At 45.3% G+C, this 13,334-nt stretch overlaps 1 long non-coding RNA gene across 1 annotated transcript in view; it reads right to left on the bottom strand.

The window, feature by feature from the left end:
- Positions 1-3,135, bottom strand: part of LOC140387748 (uncharacterized) — a 96,446-nt gene extending 93,311 nt beyond the window's left edge. Inside the window, exon 1 of the long non-coding RNA XR_011933998.1 lies at positions 2,902-3,135. This is a non-coding gene — a long non-coding RNA (uncharacterized lncRNA). The remainder of the gene's footprint in view (positions 1-2,901) is intronic.
- Between the last annotated feature and the right edge of the window lie 10,199 nt (positions 3,136-13,334).

A 13,334-nucleotide genomic window follows, 5' to 3' on the forward strand; every position in this document is an offset into this window, starting at 1 on the left:
CCACCACCAACACCACCCTGCCTCCCATCGGCGCACCCCACAGCCGCCCCCTTCCCAGGTGGATCGGTTCTCCCACTGGTCCCATCTAAAGGTGATGAAGCTATCAAAGAAGCCGAAGCCACGCTCCCGGAGCCACGGATGCCCGAGCCAGCATCTGCATTACCGCCAAAACTGCGATGATCGCAGAGGACGACACCGGCCCCCGACCGACTAATTGCTTCATTTTGAATGTAAATAAATACTGTAAATAGTTGCGACATGTAACGAGGCAAAACACTGTACTAATGTATACCGGGTACCACCATAACCTCAACCTCTACCACTGTATAACGCGAGACCACCACCCCCACCTGACTCTTTTTTAACAGGGGGTGAATGTGGTAGTCGGTGTTAGGGGTATTACGGTACCCAGATCGATGCTGTAAGGCCATTGGTGTGGGAGGTACCTGAGACAGCAATATCATTGGTGAAGCCTGCCTGCTGGTTCTGCCCAGTAAGGCGGAGTATAAGGGCCTGTGTCTCCCTAGCAGCTGCATTCTGTACCTGCGCTGCTGGGGGAAACAACTAGTCCAATAAAGCCTTCAATTGTCTTCCAATCTCGCTTCTGGAGTTATTGATCGAGCATCATCTTTACTGATGCTTCACATGCCAATATCCTTGATTTGTGTTCTAGTAAAATTGATTTCATATGAATGAGAATGGGAAACATATTTTAGCTTTGGAAAAAAGAAAATGAAGAGGGTTTTATTAAAAGTATGTTGGCTGCTGAAACACTGTTGCTGTTGTGGACGAGATAGTTAAGGGACTCTATTTGGCAAACATTTTAAGTGCCAGTCTGTAAACGCAGGTGCTGAAGACTGTATATCCATTAAATGCTACGTAGATAATTGTTCTGCCATGTCCCTAAGCACAAAATAGTTAATAAACTGTTTCAATCAAATCTTACCACTTTGCTTATTTAAAAAGTGGACCTTGGTGAACCAATAGATGGCTGCTCCTAGGTCACATGATTCACAACTTTCTGTCAAACATTTAACAGCAGTTGTAGGACAAAAGCTCAACCCTCATCCTTATCTTATCGCACAGCTTTCATTGTGAAGACACAATACAAACAACAAAACCAGGGACCAACAGACAATATGTCTCCCCAACCTGGTCCTGTAATGAAGGGAGAACCATCAAAATGCATTATAACTGCAGAGGCACTAATAGCCACCACCTATCTCCTAATGTGAACAATGGATTTTGACCAGAGGCATAACATTTCTTGATAGCCTGATTCATTCATGAGTAACATCACATGATCGGAGTTTCTGGACTTTGGAAAGTTTTAATATTACATTTCTAGTCTCATAACTCAGCCTGCTGTTCAAGCTCCAACCTCCAAGCAGCAAAGTATGACTCCAGGCTGACCAATAGCCTGCATCAAGTCACAACCTTACCAAAGCCTGTTTCTCGGAAGATTCCTGCTATCACCTGCCAATCAGAGCAAGTCTCTATATGCCAATCTCATCTCACTGCATTATCAGCAACTTTGAAGGAATTCTGCAAATCTAGCTTTAGTCAGCTGAAACTCGCCTGAACTGTAGCTCCTCCACAAACAAACCCTTACTGAACTCTGACTTTCTGAACTCTGGTAATCACATGAATTGATTTGCATTTCTGTGGTGCTTCTTCTTTTAATTTGCCAATTTAAAAACTCTTCTTTTCTATCTTCTTATGTTGTATTTGTGTGCATGAATCAAGTTGCAACTATTCCTTGGGTTTGGGAATGTGTGAATAAACTATGTGGGTGATTTTGATCTGCTGGCGATGACTGTGTGGGGTCAGTGGGTGGGGATCTGCTGGCGATAACTGTCGGTGGGGAGAGCCTCGGGACCTCCGGGGTGTGGCCTGGGTGCCATTCAGCCGCAGTGCTGGTTGGGGCATCCTTTAAAGATGACACCCAGATCTGTTTAAAGCCAGTTCCCGGCTCTAAGAGTCTCTGCCTTTCCAAAGTGACGGCATTAACTACGATCACTTTTTTTTCTAAGAAGATCAAGATTCCATGAGAAATCCTGCCGACAGACTCCATGTGCTGGATTCACTGATTCTGGGGCTATGTCCCCATGCTGGCGTGGGACCGTTGGCGTCTTCGCCAGACAAAATGGCGTAAAACGGCCACCGATTCCCCGTTTTGCTGGGGGCTAGCATGCCGGCAGCGTAGAGCACCCGGCTCCAGCTTCTGATACGGCCTGGAGAATTGCCGGGTCTGTGTGCGGATGCACACAGCGGTGGCCTGCAGCAGCCGTGCCGTGCTACATGGCGGAGGACACTCGCGGATCCGGCCCATAAAATAGTGCCACCCCTTTGGCCGGCTCACGCACCCCAGAGCCCCCCCCCCCCCCACATTGCCCCCAGCTCCTAATAATGTCCCCCTTGCCTGCGGATTGGCCCTCCCTGGACTGTGGCGACACTTGACTGAGTCTGCATCCGCCATGCAGAGGTCCCGACGGATGAGACAACACGCGACCGGTGCTGTCGGGAACCCGGAAGGCCGGGGCGGAGCATCGGACGGTGGGCCTCAGGCAATGTCCTGAGGGTGTCGATACGTGCGGCGGGGTACACCGCTTTGGAGGGGGCGGAGCATCGCAAAAGTGGCGCCGCCCCCGATTTGGTCGTGAACTGTGATTCTCCGGCCGATCGCCGAACATGATTTCGGCGTCGGCGACCGAAGAATCCAGCCCCATATTTCTCACCGGGACTCACACTTTGCCATTATTTGGTAAGGTTCAGCCCTATATTTCTGCTTTAAACCCAAAGAATGCTTGCTGAGAGTTACTTTACAAGTAATCCTCACAAATAGAGGGTTTGGAGAAACACGCCACAGCCTATTTCAAAAATAAACACACCTCTACTTACAGACGGACCGTGGAAAATTAAAGGAGTTCAGTTTTTCTCCCCTTCCATGTCTGTCACATTTAACTGTGGGACAAGGTTCACCACACAAAGAAACGAGAGTGAGAAAAGGTAACGGATCGACCTTGCCAGTTTGAAACAAATGTTGGAGAGAAAGTAAATGTCCAGAATTAAATGGTTCAAATAATCAACTATTGGATTGTTTTACGAAAAGAGATGTTTGTATGAAAACACTGTTACAACATCTGGAAGAGGGTGATCCCACAATGCTTTGTGCCGAGTATGGAAATCTTTAACTTTCTGTTAAAATTTTGGTTGTAAATAGTTTGTTTTATTTATAGAGAGAGAAGGGAGTCTGTTAATTGTAAACCAGTTAGTTAATTGTATTCAGATGTTAGGTGTTAATTGGGGACTGACCTGTGCTCATATAAACAGGAATAGACAGAAAGGCTGTTAGTTGCAGTTGCAGTATAGATGTTTCAGCAAATAAAAGTTTGTGGGTATAGATTCCAAAGTTCCTTTTTTCCATTACCTGCCTATCTGAGTTTTAACATAATGGTCATTAGTTTTTTTTAAAATATTTTTATTCAAATAAGGAATACACATAACAACATATAAACAGTCAATTAATAATAAAATAAACAGAATACAGTCCCTCTAGTTTGAGATTTATTTTCTTATTCCTATTAAACCATTCCCTGTCTTTCCTGCCCCCTTATCCCATCTCCCCTACCCCCCTCTCTTTACCCGCTGGCAACAAATAGAGTCCTGGTGGAGGGAGTAAAAGGAGATTATAAGAGGTGGAATACCCTTCCACTTTCATTAGCTAGGTGGCTATAAATGATAAAAATGAACATCCTTCCAAAATGTCTATTTGTATTTCAATCCCTTCCTATATTTCTAACTAAGACATTTTTCTATAAAATGGATCAAATAATTTCAGATTTTATATGTGCTAATAAAATTCCGCAAACTCGACAGATACTTTTACAAAGGAACCGGCAGGTGGGAGGGTTGGCGTTGCCCATCTTTTGTATTATTATTGGGTGGCTAATATAAAAAAGGTTCGGCAATGGTGGAAAGAGGAAAAAGCGGAATGGGTACAGGTGGAGGAAGCATCGTGTTAGCTTGAAGGCTTTCGCTGCTGCCCCACTTCCATTTCCCCTGGGGAAGTTTACAGAAAGTCTAGTGGTGGCATCGTCCTTAAAAATCTGGAGCCTTTGAGACAATATTTTGTTTGGGAAATATTTCGGTGCTAGCCCCTATTTATGGAAACCACCGATTCACCATAAAGTGGGATTGAGACAAGTAAAAGATTTATTCTTACAAGGCAGATTTGTGTAGTTTGAAGAATTGAGCGAAAACATAAAATGCAGAAGGAGGAGAAGTTTAAATATCTTCAATTATGAAATCTAATGAAAAAAGGGTTATCCTCTTTCCCTCGACTACCAGATAACAACGTCCTTGATAAATCACCAGATGATTTGGGAGATGGGAAAAGTACTAATATTAATAGATGGCTGACGAACACAAAGAAAACAGCGATTGAAGAAATAAAACCAAAGTTGGAGAAAGAGTTGGATGTGGAGTTGGAATGGGGACTCGGGAGTGAAATTAAGCACAGGGTCAATACTTCATCTTAATGTGCTAGAATAAGCTTAATACAATTCAAGGTAGTACATAGGGCCCATATGACCCAAGAAACAATGAGCAGATTCTTCACAGACGTAGAAAATAAATGTGAGAGGAGTAAAGGAACTAACCACATCCGCATGTTCTGGTCATGTCCACGGTTTGTGGGGTTTTGGCCCTCGGTGTTGTTGCTCTGTTTCGGTCCCAAAAGCGTCGCCAATACTGTGGGTATTTCTATTTATCTCGGTGAACCACAAGCCTTCCCTTATATCGATCAAATGACCACACAACCAGTTAGTTAGTTCAAAAGATGGTTTATTTACATACACAAGAGTTATCTCAACATGCAAACACAATATCTACTATGAGTTAAATTACACCTATCAGCTACAATAAGCTGTACTTAACTTCAGGGCGACCGGCACTGTGCAAATGGATAAGGCCTTTATCTGAATTTCACTTGGCTGGTTCAAAGAAAGTGGCTCTGTCTCTGCTGGGCTCATCCGTCAGGTAGCGATCGTTGGTCTTGAACTTCGCTGGCTGTTCCTGCTACAGTTGGGTTGGCACAGGCCGGATCCAAAAGAGACAGAACACATGGCTGTGTCCTCTTTCATCCCTCTGGGATTTTGCGCTCTTTGGGACGGTCCTTAACCTTGGACCCAATAGTTCAACAGGGCTCTGATCACTCTCTTCGATTTCGGCCAATAAAGGGGCAGGTGCCTTGGTGGCTGGGCGGGTCCTTAGCGATCATTGACCTTGGCAGTTGTGCTTTCTGAGGAAGGGGAGTTCTGCCGATCAGTCTGTGGCTGTACCGGTTGCTTGATTGGAGTTCTATTGTCCTGGGAAAATGGGCCATTAAAATGCAAACGAGCAGGGGTTTCGATCAGGTCTGGTTACCTGTGTTTTAGATACACATAGGCTATGTATCTGTCTGAGTCCTGGGTTGGCCATAATTCCCATGGCCCTTTGCAGGTGGCCATCTTAGATGGCTACAGTGTTTAAAACAATATCAAAAATTGTAGAAATGTAAATATAACCTGGACCTCTTGAGGCAATCTTTGGAGTGTCATAAATACAAGGTCTAATAGAAGGGAAAAGAGCCAATGCAGTGGCCTTTGCCACATTTATGGTCATTAATTAAAGATTTTAAGTAAATAAGTTGTTTAATTTAAAATACCAAAGGAATGGAATGCAAACAGTAAAATAAAGTCTAGCAGGAGACGGCAATGTCATTTGTGATGATATGCATAAAGCAAGTTTGTACATAATGTTATATACAACCGCCGACCACTAGGTGACAGTGTTTACCAACCCATGACTTTGTGGCTGGGGAGTGGGGAGTAGGTTGTGCTAAAATGGATAGACGTATTGTACAGTAGCTCTAAAATAGTTAATTAGTGTTAGCAGTTTATTATTTTAATTATCTTAGTTATCTTTATCACGCAGTTGTTAAACAATAAATTATTTAAACTAGATGTTCTGTAGTTCATCATTTAATTTGGACAGTCTACAGAACATGACATGGTACCAGGATTAATGTTTCACTAAAGAATTTGTAAATTCTGTACGAAAAAATCCGAACCATTAAAGATAATTTTGAAGGAAAAGGAAGAAAAAGTATCTTTGCTACTAAGTGCTAGGTACTGGCATCTGGTGCTCAACGCGCGGTAAAACTTTGAAGCCTGGGCTGATATGGAATCAAGGCACCTCAACAGTTTCGGATTATTGGTAACGTAGATGAAAATTTGAGGGTTTTTAAGCAACAGTTTAAATTCTATGTTTCAGCCCTTTGTCTACAGGCACAGTCCAATGAGAGGTGTATTGTGTTGCTGCTCACTGCAGCAGGTCCCCAAGCAATTGAAATCTTGAATACTTTTGCCTTTGAAAATGAAGCTGACAGCAAAAGCTTCAATGAAGTACTTAAACAATTTAATCGGCATTGCTCCCCTAAACAAATTGAAACCTTTGAGCGCTATATATTCCGTACGCGCACCCAGAACGCGGGTGTGGCATTCGATAGCTTCCTCAATGACTTGCAATTGAAGGGGCAGTCATGCAACTTCAGCACACTCCAGTCATCAATGATACGTGATCAGATAGTTTTTGGAATCTCTAATAATAAAGTGCGCGAACGGCTCTTGCGGGAATCAGACCTGCAACTTGAAAGTGCGATCCAAATCTGTCATGCATTTTGGCACGAAGGCAGAAGAGGCAGCAGACGCCATTAGAGTAGTGATGCAGCTCAATAATAAACATGCTCCCAGAGTGGTGGCCATTTGGAGCAGCCAACCTGATCCTCCATTTTATGTCCGCGATGTGGCAAACGGCATTCGCCATGGCATGTCCTGCTTATGGAAAAACATTTGCCATCTGTAATGGCAGGAATCATTTTGCAACCCAATGTTATTCAAGGAAAAGTCCTAAACAAATGAAGAGTATCACGCTATTGATAAAGTGTGCCTAGAGGGCACATTCTTTGCAGACATGGTTCAGTACGCCAGCGGGATGGTCCGTATTGTTGGCTGGTCAATGGGGTTTCCCATTGTGGGGCAGCCCCATGCCATTGGGAAACCCCCGGGCTGCCGGCAAAATGGAGCATCCCGACGGTGGAGAATCTAGCCCATGATCTCCACGAAGACAGGGAGACACAAGTCATACCAAATAACATTGTAATAATAAGGAAAAATGGACAGTGCTATTAAAGATGAATGGCATAATAATAACAGTCAGGCTCAACATTGGTACGATGGCCAACCTCATCAACCTGTCCAATGTAATAAAGCTGCAAATTGAACCAAAAATAGTGGCCGGTTGGTAAAAACGGGTCCCCAGAAAAAAAGTTTGAAAAACACTGAATGAAAGGGAGATGCACAGTCAGTGATTCATGCACCGAGACGTGCGGCAGCGCCATTAAGGGATAAACTAAACGCAGAGCTAGAGAAAATGACTGCCTTGGGGGTCATTAAGTGTATTGAGGTCCCAACTGACTGGGTTCATTCAATGGTATGTATAAAGAAGCGCAATAAAGAACCTCTACAATGGAGGTTGTATGATGATGTCAGAGTAAGAGAAGAAACTAAGAAGGACCCAATGTTGCAGAAGGTGAAAAGATACCTTCGCGAAGGATGGCCCAGAGAATCCTGCTCTGTTTTCTGCAATGTGAGAACAGAGTTGAGTCGATATGGAGTTTTGGTGCGAAAAAAGAGAACAGTAATTCTGTAATCTTTAAGGTCGGTGGTTCTGAGCGAACTCCATGCAGAGCACAATGGAAAGAAAAAGTGTAAGAAAGGAGCTGAAGGCAATGGTCGTGCATTCTCCGGGATACCAACAAAATGGTACGAATCTGCACATGGTGCAGGAGAGTGTACGTCTGCACAGTGTTGGAAGCAAACAAAAGGCACACGCTGCAACCTGCTTCAGTTCCAAGTATTGGCAAAATCTGCTCATCCAGAAGCAGAAAGACTGTCAAAAAAAGGAGGCATGGGAGAGATTTCAAGCCAAATCCACAAAGCGGTTTGTCGATGAGCCTACAAAACACCTCAAGCCATTATGATGAAACTACTAGAAGAAGCATGTAACGGTCCTAAAACATCCGAAGAACATACGGAACAAATACAACAAGAGGATGATATATCAATACACAAAGAACATCAAACTCAAGCAACAAACTCGAAAGAAAATGAAGAACCTTTGCAAGTTCAGCAGTCACTGGGAAGGTCTACAAGGATAAGGCGCAAGTCAGAAAGACTGAACTTGTAACAGACTGTACAAAAAACGGGGCAGCACGGTGTAGTGGTTAGCACTACTGCCTTACGGCGCCGAGGTCCCAGGTTCAATCCCGGCTCTGGGTCACTGTCCTTGTGGAGTTTGCACATTCTCCCCGTGTTTGCATGGGTTCGTCCCCACAACCCAAAGATGTGCAGGGTAGGTGGATTGGCCACGCTAAATTGTCCCTTAATTGGAAAAAATGAATTGGGTACTCTAAATTTAAAAGAAAAATTCTGCACATCTAAATATTTATGCATATCATGGTGACATGTAAAAAAATAATTTAATGTATGTAAATAATTTTATTTTCCAAAGGAAAGGGGATGTGATAATATGCATAAAGCAAGTTTGTGCATAATTTTATGCACAACCTCCGACCACTAGGTGCCAGTATTAACCCACCACGTGACCCTGTGCCTGGTGAGTGGGGAGTCGGTTGTGTTAAGGGACTCTATCCCTCTACAATAGTTAATTATTGTTAGTAGTTTATTATTTTATTTATCTTAGTTATCATTATCACGCAGTTGTTAAATGATAGATTATTTAAACTAAATGTTCTGTAGTTCATCGTTTACTTTGGCCAGTCTACAGAACATGACATCATTTATTTGATTTGTGCATTCAATCATATTTAAAAAACGAGTTGATATGATTCTAGACTTTACACAGGAACCAAAACAATACCTTGAGAATTATTTTCAATCCAAAATTCGATGACCCGTGAAAACTGGCACAGGATTATGGGGCGGGATTCTCCGACCCCCCGCCGGCTGCCGAATTCTCCGGCGCCGGTTTTCGGGCAGGGGCGGGGATCATGCCGTGGCAATTCTCCGGGCCCCAATGGGCCGAGTGGCCGCCCATTTATGGCCAGTCCCGCCGGCGTGAATTGGTCATGGTCCATACCGGCGGGATCTGGCTTTGAGGGCGAATAGCGGAGCCCTCGGGGGGACCCGGCCATGGGCGGACCCGGCCACGGGGGGCGGGGGGGGGGGGGCCACAGTGGCCTGGCCCGCGTTCGGGGCCCACTGATCTGCGGGTGGGCCTGTGCCGGGGGGGGGGCACTCTTTCCCTCCGTGCCAGCCTGTGTAAGACTCTGCCCAGACCCGCACGGAGAAGAAACCCCCTGTGCATGCGCAGGAAACACGCTAGCGGTTCGGCGCATGCGCAGGAAACACGCTGGCGGTTCGGCGCATGCGCAGGAAACACGCTGGCGGTTCGGCGCATGCGCAGGAAACACGCTGGCGGTTCTGCGCATGCGCTAACTCACGCCGGCCGGCGATGACCCTTCGGTGCCAGTTGGCGCGGCACCAACTCCTCCAGCGCCGGCCTAGCCCCTGGAAGTGCGGAGGATCCCGCAACTTCCGGGCAGTCCGACGCCGGAGTGGTTCATGGCGCTCTTTGGCGCCAGTACGGGCCGCCCCGCCGATTCCGGGAGAATCCCGGCCATGATGTGTGATTGGCACTGGATGAAAAGATGTTATCCAACAGAGGCTTTGTAACATGAGGGGTGTTACAAATATCGCCTGCTCCAGTATGGATGGAGTGCGACATATAACTTCGGGGCCATGGTGAGCTGTTCAGCTTCACAGCCATTGGTGATGCCAACCTTGCCCTGCTTCACAAAGAAATCTATGCAGGAGTATACCCAATGAGCATGTGAGAAGAAGGAATATTCCCTCTCTCCCGCATGCCTAAACCTCCATGGGTCCACCCCCACCATCTGATCCGTAAATACGCCCAAATACCTTGCCATCCACATCCTAGCTATTGATTTGGGACTCGATCTATCCACCCTAGGATCCAATGCACAATTAAAATCATCCCCCCCCCCCCCTTCCCCCATGGTCAACTGATGGGAATCTATGACCAGGATGGACATGCTACCCACCATAGCCCCCACCACCACACTGCTTCTGTTCACCAACATACCCAACTAGCATGGCTACTGCCACCTGGAGGTCCAAACAAAGGACCCCACCCAAACTATCCATCACCCCACCCTGATACCCAACCACCCTGTGCATAATAAAACTAAAATGAAACAGCCAACTGTGAACCAAATATCACATGTACATAACACATCTTAAAAATGTACCAATAATAAGTCAATAAGTGAAAAGCACACATATGCAATAAATGCCACATGTTAATTACAAACAAAACTGGCACGAATATAAAAAGTCGTAAACCATACATAAGTTCCAACATTAGCCCTCCCCCAACCGATGCCCCTTGACTAAGTAATCCACCTCCTCCGGCACCAACAAATACTGTTCCCTACCCTTAAAGGTTACCCAAAGCTTGGCCGGGTACAGCACCCCAAACCAAACTTTGATCCAAAGGGGCACTGCCTTGGCCTTGTTAAACCCCGCCCGTCTCTTGGCCAGGTCAGCCCTGTTAATCCCAATCCAATTACCCTCCCAGGCACAGTTTTGGGTTGCCTTGGTCCACTTCAGAATCTTTTCCCTGTCCTGGAATTTGTGCATACAGGCAATCGCAGCCCGGGATAGCTCACCAGCTCGCGGCCTCTGTCTCAAAGACCGATAGGCATGATCCATTTCTGGGGCCAGTTCGAAAATCCTTTCCTCCACCAACTTCTTAAACGTCCCTGCAACGGAGCCCGTGGCACTCGTTCCCTCTACTCCCTCCGGCAAACCCACGATTCGCAGGTTCTACCGCCTGGATCGATTCTCCTTGTCGTCCAACCTCGAACGCAGCACCTTGGAGCACTTCCCCCAGCATCGCCATCTCCACCTCCAACAAAACGATCCGGTCATGATGGTCTGACACCGCCCTTTCCACCAATTGGTTCATCGCACATTGTGCTTCCAACCACTTCTCTACACAATCCAAAGTCCTTCAATCACATTTGACCAGTCCCCCTGCATCTCCTTTCATGCTGTCAAAATTCCCCCTTAGAAAAGTCCATTAGCTCCACAGGTGGTGTGACACTTGACGATGTGCCTTCCCCTTCCATCATTTTTTCCAATGGTGCTGCGCCACGAGCATCCTCCAGCTCCTGAGGTAGGGCTCTCACTAACTTTTGCTGGGTCTGGTAACCTATCAACATTCTACTCTGGGGGAGAAACCACCACCCTCCTATAACTTCACACTTTATCCACAAAGGTCACCCATTAAATGGGAAGAAAGGGCCAAAGCTAACACCTCCAAGTCGGAGCCACCCTGTGTGCGACCGATCAGACCATAGCCTCCACCAGTAGTCTTATTTTTATTTTCTAAGTGTCCTGTTATCACATCCTTTATAATAGACGCCAGCATTTTCCCGACTACTGATGTTAGGCTAACCGATCTGTAATTCCCTGTTTTCTCTCTCCTTTAAAACAAATTATATTTAGAAATTATATTTGCCCACCCTCCAATTTGCCGGGACTGTTCCAGAATCTACAGAATTTTGGAAAATGACAACCAATGCACCAAATATTTCCATGACCACCTTGATTAGTACTCTGGGATGTAGATTATCAGGCCCTGAGGAATTATCAGCTTTTAGTCCCATTAATTGTTCCAGCACTGTTTTTCTTGTAATTCTAATTCTCTTCAATTTCTCCTTCTCATTAGACTTTGGTTCCTTAGCATTTCTAGGAAGTTATTTGTGTTTTCCTCTGTGAAGCCCGAGCTAGAGCCGAGGCTATTTAGCTCAGTGGGCTAGACAGCTGGTTTGTGATGCGGAACAAGGCCAGCAGCGGGGTTCAATTCCCATACCAGCTGAGAATACTAAATTCTCCCTCTGTGTACCTGAACAGGTTGCTGGAATGTGGCGACTAGGGGCTTTTCACAGTAACTTGAAAGTTTGCTCTCAATCTCTTGGTCCTCCTTTGCTGAATTCTGAACTGCTCCCAATCCTCGGGCTTGCTACTTTTTCTAGAACTTTTTACGATTCCTGTTTGGATCTATTGCTGTTTGTAAGCTATGGTTGGAACATTTTTCTTGTTGTGCTTTAGTGACAGCAAGGAATATATAACTGCTGGACTGTATACATTTGTTCCTTAAATATTAGCTATTGCCGATCCACCGTCATGCCTTTTAATGAAGATCCCCAACCTATCTTGGCCAATTCATACCTTTGCAGTTTCATTTGGGTAGATTTAGGATTCTCGTTTCAGATTGGACTTCTTCATTTTCCATCCTAATGAAGAATTGTATTATGTGATAGTCACTTTCCTTAAAGGGCTCCACACAACAAAATTATTAATTAATCCCTTCACATTGCATGGTATCAAATTAAGATAGCATGTTGCCTTGTTGGTTGCTCAAAACTCTGGTCTAAAAGACCATCTCCTACCTCCAGGAATTCATCTGCCACAGTGTTATTGCTAATGTGGTTTGCAAAATCTATATGTGGATAAAGGTCACCTACGATTACTGGAACACCCTTGTATCTCTAATTTCCTGTTTAATATCGTCTCCTGCTTTATCACTACTGTTTGAAGGCCTATAGACAACTTGCACTAATATTTTCTTCCCTTGTTTCTTCTTAGCTCCACATAGACTGCTACTGCATTTAAATTTTCCGAGCCAATATTCTCTCTCACTATTGCACTGATTTCATCCTGAACTAATATTTGAGGTCCAACTTTTTAATTTATTTCCTAGTTCCCTATATTCTACCTTCAAGACCTCATTCCTCTTCTTACCTATGTCATTAGTAATGATATGGACCACAATCTTTGGCTGTTCATCTTTCCCCTTCAGAATGTCCTGCAGCTGATCAATTACTTCCTTTCGCCTCGCACCAGGGAGGCAACATACCATTCTGCGTAAGATCCACACAAAGCCGGGCGTGACCCTTTGTCTTGGGAATAGTGACCAGACTGGAACATTAATAGGTTGGTTGTGTGACCGGGGAAATCACACGCCCGTGTAACATACATCAAGTCCCTCATTAACCCTAGGCAATGGGGGGGGGGGGGGGTGCGACATGCTCTTGGGGTGAACAGATAGAATGGCATGGCCTCTGCAAGCAGCGAAATATGATATTTGGTCTTCAGCTTCCCAGGGTCTCGGAAATGTTGTGG

The sequence above is a fragment of the Scyliorhinus torazame genome, chromosome 13 (genome assembly GCF_047496885.1).
Source record: "Scyliorhinus torazame isolate Kashiwa2021f chromosome 13, sScyTor2.1, whole genome shotgun sequence".
NCBI lineage: Eukaryota > Metazoa > Chordata > Chondrichthyes > Carcharhiniformes > Scyliorhinidae > Scyliorhinus > Scyliorhinus torazame.